The sequence below is a fragment of the Grammomys surdaster genome, unplaced genomic scaffold (assembly GCF_004785775.1).
Source record: "Grammomys surdaster isolate TR1022 unplaced genomic scaffold, NIH_TR_1.0 317, whole genome shotgun sequence".
Lineage (NCBI taxonomy): Eukaryota > Metazoa > Chordata > Mammalia > Rodentia > Muridae > Grammomys > Grammomys surdaster.
The window spans coordinates 757,154-764,616 of NW_021604736.1; positions in this window are offsets into that span (position 1 = coordinate 757,154).

A 7,463-nucleotide genomic window follows, 5' to 3' on the forward strand; every position below is an offset into this window, starting at 1 on the left:
GAGAGAGAGAGAGAGAGAGAGAGAGAGAGAGAGAGAGAGAGAGAGAGTCAATCAGGGATTCCCAGATAGTTCCTATTTGCAACACACACTTGGACAATTGTTGAATTGGTGGGTGTCTTACTTAGGGTTTCTATTGCTACAACAAAACACCATGACCAAAAAGCAAGTTGTGAAGAAAAGGGTTTATTCAGCTTATACTTCCACATTGCTGCTCATTCCCAAAGAAAGTCAAGACAGGAGCCCACACAGGGCAGGAACCTAGAGGCAGGAGCTGATGCAGAGGCCATGCTGCTTACTGGTTTGCTATCCATAAGCTTGCTCAACCTGCTTTCTTTCTTTTCTTTCTTTATTTATGTGAGTGTTCTATCTGCATATAACCTACATGCAGTATAGATAGTTATGAGCTACCATGTGGTTGCTGGGAATTGAACTCAGGACCTCTGAAAGAACAAACAGTACTCTTAACCACTGAGCCATCTCTCCAGCCCCTCAGCCTGCTTTCTTATAGAATCCAGGACCACTAGTCCAGGGATGGTACCACTCACAAAGAAATAAGACCTCCCTCATAGATCGCTAATTTAAAAAATGCCTTATAGCTGGATCTTATGGAGGCATTTTCTCAACTGAGACTCTTTCCTCTCTAATGACCCTAGTTTGTGTCAAGTTGACATAAAACCAGCAAGTACAGTAAGTCATAAGACCACGCCTGAAAGCAGCTTGTATTGCACCTACATCAGCTTCGAAACCTCTTCTTGCTCAGTCCTATTGCTGTGTAACAGGCTGCCACAAACATAGTGGTCATAACAAACTAACAACAGTGTTAACTTGCTATGGATCTAAATTTAAGAGCAAGAATTAGCTGGGCAGCCGGGCGGTGGTGGCGCACGCCTTTAATCCCAGCACTTGGGAGGCAGAGGCAGGCGGATTTCTGAGTTCGAGGCCAGTCTGTTCTACAGAGTGAGTTCCAGGACAGCCAGGGCTACACAGAGAAACCCTGTCAAACAAAACAATGTCAAACCACAAGCAATGAGATGGCTCAGATGGTAAAGTGCTCTGTCAAGTCTGATGAGCTGAGTTAGATCTCCATGACCTGCGCGGTGGAAGGAGAGAAGTGACGACCACAGGGTGTCCTCTGAGCTCTGCATTTAAGCTGTGGGGTATACATGCCCTTCAATCTAATTAAAAAAATAGCTACAATCAACAAGCTGAGAGTAGTAGTGTATACTTGTGATCTCAGTGATTGGGATGCTAAGGCAGGAAGATTCAGAGCTTAAGGTTGCCTGGGCTTGTAGTGAAAAAAAATATATATATACACACACATACACATACATATTTGTGCACATATATAAGCAACACAGGAAAAATATATACTCTACATCAAAATTCAGAACTTTTGCTTAAATAAATTAAATACCATCAAAAAATATAAAAAAAGAACCCTTTAACTGCAAATCATATAGTGTCCAATAAACTTCTAGTATTCAGAATATATTAAGAATCATTCCAACTCAACAATACAAGACAGCTCATTTCTTTTCTTTTCCTTCCTTCTTTCTTTCTTTTTTTCTTTCTTTAAGATTTATTTGGGGCTGGAGAGATGGCTCAAGGGTTAAGAGCCCTGACTGTTCTTACAGAGGTCCTGAGTTCAATTCCCAGCAACCACATGGTGGCTCACAACCATCTGTAATATAATATATATATATATAAAATAAATTGATCTATTTGTTTATTTCTCATTTCTTAGAGTAAAGGATTTGCTATCTTAGTTACTGCTGTGAAGAGACACCATAACCAAGGCAACTTATAAAAGGAAGCATTTTATTGGGGGCTTGCTTACAGTCTCGGATAGTTAGGCCATGATCATCATGGCAGGAAACATAACAGCAGGTAGGCAAGTATGGCACTGGATCACTAGCTAAGAGCTCACATTTTTTTCCACACTCAAGAGGCAGAAAATAAACAAGACTGGGCCAATGTGGCCTTTTGGAACTTCAAAGCCCACTTCCAGAGACACACCTCCTCCAATAAGGCCACACCTTCTAACGCTTCCTAAACAGTCCACCAACTAGGAACCAAATATTCAAACATATCAACCTATGGGGACTGTTCTTATTCAAACCAGTACGGTATCTCTCCAAAGAAGCCATGTAAATGGCCAGTAGGTACATGAAAAGATGCTCATCATCGCTGGTCACTATTGAGATGCAGATCAAAGAAACATGAGGTGCTGCCTCACATCCATGATGATGACAGTGTTGGCAAGAACGTGTAGATGATGGTTATCTGTGTGTTCCTATGGAAACCAAAGTAGAACTGCCTCTGTGGTTTGGTGGTTCTTCAAAAAGGTGATATACAGCTGGGTGTGGTAATGTACGCTTGTAATCCTGACTTTCGGGAAGTAGAGGCAGAAGGACAGGAGTTCAAAAGGTCAGTGTGGGTTATAGGAGACCCTGTCTACAAACAAACAAAAAAATCCCAATAGTTAAATAGAGAATTAACAAATAACCCAGTAATTACATTACTGGATGTGGACCCAAGGGAACTGAAAATATCTAATCAAACAATTTGTGTTATATAAGTTATCTGCAAATCATGTATCCAATGAGACTCATATGTAAGAATGTTTTGAGCAGTGATGTGTTCACAGTAGCCAAAGGGCGGGACCCTACCCAAAAGTCCATCAGTGGATGGATGGCTAAAATAATTCAATAATCAAAAGAAATGAAATATTGACTAACCATGCAGCTATGCCTAAGAAAACGTACAAAGTGAAGAAACCCAGGCACAAAAGGTCACATACTGTTGCATGAAATGTCCAGGACCTGAAAACCTGTAGAAACAGACAACAGGTTAGTGGCTGCCAGGGGAGAGAATTGGATGCCTGGCTCCTGGGGTAGAACATCTTTGATGGCTGGTAAAAGTGTTTTAGAAGTAGACAGAGGTCTGATTGCACACCACTGGAAAAACACTAAAAGGGCGCTAGAGTGTGTGTACACTGTTTTTTTCCCTTAGCTACATTGTATCTGTTTTTGAAAAGCGGATCACTTGGGTTCCGCTTTCAGTTCTTATTTTAGTCATTAATATTGTGTACAAGGGAGGGCAGGCTCCTGTGTGTCCATCCACAGCACTGTGGATGGACGTCTGCCTTCCTCTCTGGGTTCCAGGGTCCACTTCAGGTCGCCAGCCTTGCTCAGGAAGCACTCTTACCTGCTCAGCCATCTCTCTGGTTTTGCTCTAGTTTCAGAGATACCTATTTTCACTTGATACATGTGACATGAGGTCCAGGATCTGAGTTTTTTGACAAGGAGCCCAAACACTTTCGATAGGTGGTCTGGGGAGAAGCATCATTAAACTACATTAAGCATCCTATATCTTTTGGGCATGAGGGCACTCACTGTAACCCCAGCATTCAGAAGGGAGGACCATAAGACTGAGCCTAGTCCAGGCTATATAACAAAACCTTGTCACAAGCAAACAAGCCAATAGCCAACGTCCTACCTCCAGTTAATACATATTTATGCTTCTCTTTCACTAACATGAATCAGAAATTTCCTGTACCTCTTTCCCCGGTAACAGCTAGTTTTTATGTTATCTTGACAGAGACCAAAGTCATTTGGGAAGAGAGAACCTCAAATGAGAAAATGCCTCATCAGATGGGCCTGTAGGCAAGCCTATGGGGCTTATTCTCCATTAGTGATTGAGGTAGGAGGGCCCAGCCCATTGTAGGAAATGCCATCCCTGGCCCATGGTCCTGAATAGTATAAGAAAGCAGGCTGAAGCCAGGCATAGTGGTGCATGCCTTTAATCCCACCATTTGGGAAGCAGAGGAAGGCAGTCTATGAGTTTGAGGTTAGTCTGACCTACATAGTGAGTTCCAGGACAGCTTGAGCTACATAGTAAGGGCCTGTTTCAAAAAACAAAACTGAATAAAACAGAAACAAGAAAACAAAAAAGAACCCTAAACAAAACAAAAAATAAATAAAGAGGAAAGTTGGCTGAGCAAGCCATTAGGAACAAGCCAGTAAGCAGCACTCCTCCATGGCCTCTGCATCACAGTAAGCAGCACTCCTCCATGGCCTCTGCATCAGCTCCTGTCTAAGTTCCTGCCTTCCGTTCTTCTCCTGACTTCTCTGGATGATGAACTATAAGATGTAAGATTAAATAAACCCTTTCCTTCCCTAGCTGCTTTTGGTCGTGGTGTTTTATTACCATGTTTTATTATAGCAACAGAAACCTTAACTAAAACTCATCCCTAAACTGCAAACTTCATGAAGATATTTATGCCTTTCTTGTGTATCATAATAACCCCAGTATCTACAGTCTCTGCAGAAAAGACATCTGGATATTATATGGGGTCAGTAGACACAGGGTGAAATGTAGGGTATCCAACAGAGAAGATTGCTCATTCATGGGTTTAAACCAATAGAAAGTCACTAGGCGGTGACTATAATGGGTGTTTGGGATCCCAGTGAGGTCCAAGCCTTTCTCATGGTGAGCTTTTAAACACACACACACACACAAATACACACATACAGACACACACAGACACAAAGACACACAGACACACAGACACAGACACACACAGACACACACACACCCTGGGATGACATACTTTAGTTAGCAAGAATAGTTAGCTAGAAAAAGAACTACAGAAGCCATAAAGGAAGGTTTTGAGACATTTAGATACTTTCCCAGAACTATGTGATGGATTAGGCCTTTGTTTTCATTTTGCAGGTGGTGCAGTCCACGTGCTGAGTTTTATGGCTTTTCTGGCACTTCCACCATGGGGTCAGTTATGATAAGGTCTAGGGGCCCACTACAGAATGACTGAACTAAATGAACAAGAATGAATCAGAGTAAAGCAAAATTTATCCTAAATGGTCAAGAGGCCAGGCATGCACACTGCTGGTGGTACAAGCTCTCATCTTGTCTCTGGTGCTTTCACTGACCAGGGTGTATGTCAACATACAGTGGGGAAACAAGTGGTGCTGTAGTTTCAATGTTGGTCTCAAAAGTCAATTTGAAACTTATCATTGTAGGGGTCTTAAGTGGAAAGGCCTTCAAGAACTGATCAAGTGAGGAGAGCTCTGACAGTGGGTTTATCTATCCCTTTCCCTCTTTCTGATCCTGTTTTTCTGTTTGGTGTGCCTACCATACCCTTCTGCCATGTTATTGTGCACCAGGAAGGCCCTGGTCAGATGTAGGCTTGATCTTGAATTCTCTAGCCTCCAATAACAAGAGCAGAACACACTCCTGTTGTTTGTGGTCCACTCTGTGCCATCATGTTATAACAGCACAAAGCAGATAAAGATGCTTGAGAAAAGGAGTCTTTCCTAGTACCTCAAACTAGGCTCTATCTGGGGAGGCATATCTTGGAGCTTATGGTAAGCCTTAAGCTTATGGCCAGAGCAGTCTTGGCTCTGAGACCCCTGAAAAGGCTTCCATCCAGAGGTGCACAGTTCTGCTGGCATCTCCTGGCTAGAGGACTCTGGCAAGACTTTCCCGACCTCCCTGGATGATTCCAGTGCCTTTTGGCGGGTGATCATTCTTACTCTTGGCCATTTCCACAGTACCTTTATAGCACAAAGTCAGCAGAAAAGCTTCCTTCACCATCAATGAGCTGGGCCTGGGCCAATGGACTGTTGCCTGTGCTAGCTTCTGAAGTCACATCCATACTGCAGGACACATGATACAGCCAAGTGGGTTCAGGTGAACATCCATGATCTCAGACCTCAGAACCTCAGACCTGGTCCCCTCCTTTGAGGGAAATGGATTTTTCTCCTTTCTGATCTTATCCCTCTTATCTAGATCTTCTGGAGTCCACCAATTTTCCTGTTCCTCCCTTCTGTGTCATCTCTGGGTGTGGGGAGTTCAGAGTAATGTTTTCCAACTCTGCACCAAATTGTAGCTGTCAGTTTCTCTAAATCAGTAAACATGTCCATATATACATACCCCCATATATAGACATGCACACAAAAAGAGGCAGCCAGTGCTTAAAAGGACCTTTTCCTAATTTTTGTTAGTGACTAATTATGTGGCTTTAAATCATTTCCCTCAACATGAAAAGTCACTTCCATTGAGTGCCTACTACACATCAGGCAGGGTTGGTTAGAACTTAAACTGTACTATCTCCCTCAGTAAACACACAACTTACTGGGTATGTCTAAATAACTTTATTGTGAAGGGTAACAAATCCAGAAGGTGCCTAAAATGTGCATATGAGCAGTTATCCGCCATCTTACCCTATAGTATGTATTACACAAGTCTGTTATGGTCATTCTCTCTCTCTTTCTCTGTCTCTCTGTGTCTGTCTCTGTCTCTGTCTCTCTGTGTGTGTGTGTGTGTTTGTGTGTGTGTGTTTGTGTTCAAACCAGGGTCCTATTCATGCTTGATAAGCACTCTACCATGGATCTATAGATCCAGTATCCCTTATTTTCCTATTTTTGGATTTGTATGTGATGTGTATGCTCTATTTCAACAATCTCAAGGACAAATTATAGACTGGATGAGTAGGCTTTAGTTTCCCAATGAAGTCATGTTTTCAGCCTAGGTACCTTTTGGGCAAAGTGAAGAGGAATGTTCTCTTATATGATCTCATTTTTGCACTGTACACCTCTTGAGTGCCTACTTCCTGGGTAAGCACATGCCAAAGTACAGTGTGGTTTACCACTCAAAGGGGCTCCAGAAAACAGCATGTATGCATGAAGGTTATGGATGTGTGCAAGGATTCAAAGCCAAGCCAAATCAAACCATTCTCAGCTATCCAGCTGCATGTGCCTAGCCGGAAGACGTTCCCCCAGAACATGTAGAGAAGGTTGGGTTGGGTGAGGTATGCATAGAGAAGGAATGTTGACCCCAGAGGAGGGTGCTATACTCTAGTGCCACACTTCAAGTGGCCCCAGGTGTTATAGAGTGCTGTCTTACAGGCCACGACAAGGGAGTTGTCCAGTTGTACTCTTAGCAGCTCTGAGAACATGAGGATAATCTAGATTGGGCCCATTAACATCAATTACAGAGGGAGGAGGGCTTCACAAGGCTCTGTCCTTCCTCAAGGATAATAAATACACAGACCGGTTTCTGGAAGAGAGGGACTTTTCATTAGGAGTGTAGCTGCCTATAAGTTGATAGTGTTCCTACAGATAAATATTACTTGTGTTCAAACTAAACTCACTGGTTCAAGAGACTTGGCTAAAATCGTTTCTTCGGTCTGTGGTTTGTTTCCTATCTGGGTTGAACAGACATTTGTTCATTCTTCTCAGAAAAAGGCCACACAACGTGGGAAACTCCATTCTGCTCAGGACTGACCTTTAACAGCTATAGATCAGGACAGTGACAGGTCTTAAGGGGTATGTTCCATGGAAACTGTGATTCTTAACATTCAGATACTCCTATCCCATAATCTACAGGGCTCTTTGAGGGGTGGGGTAAGTCAGGGTTACACTTTGTAGCCTTGGCTGTCCTAA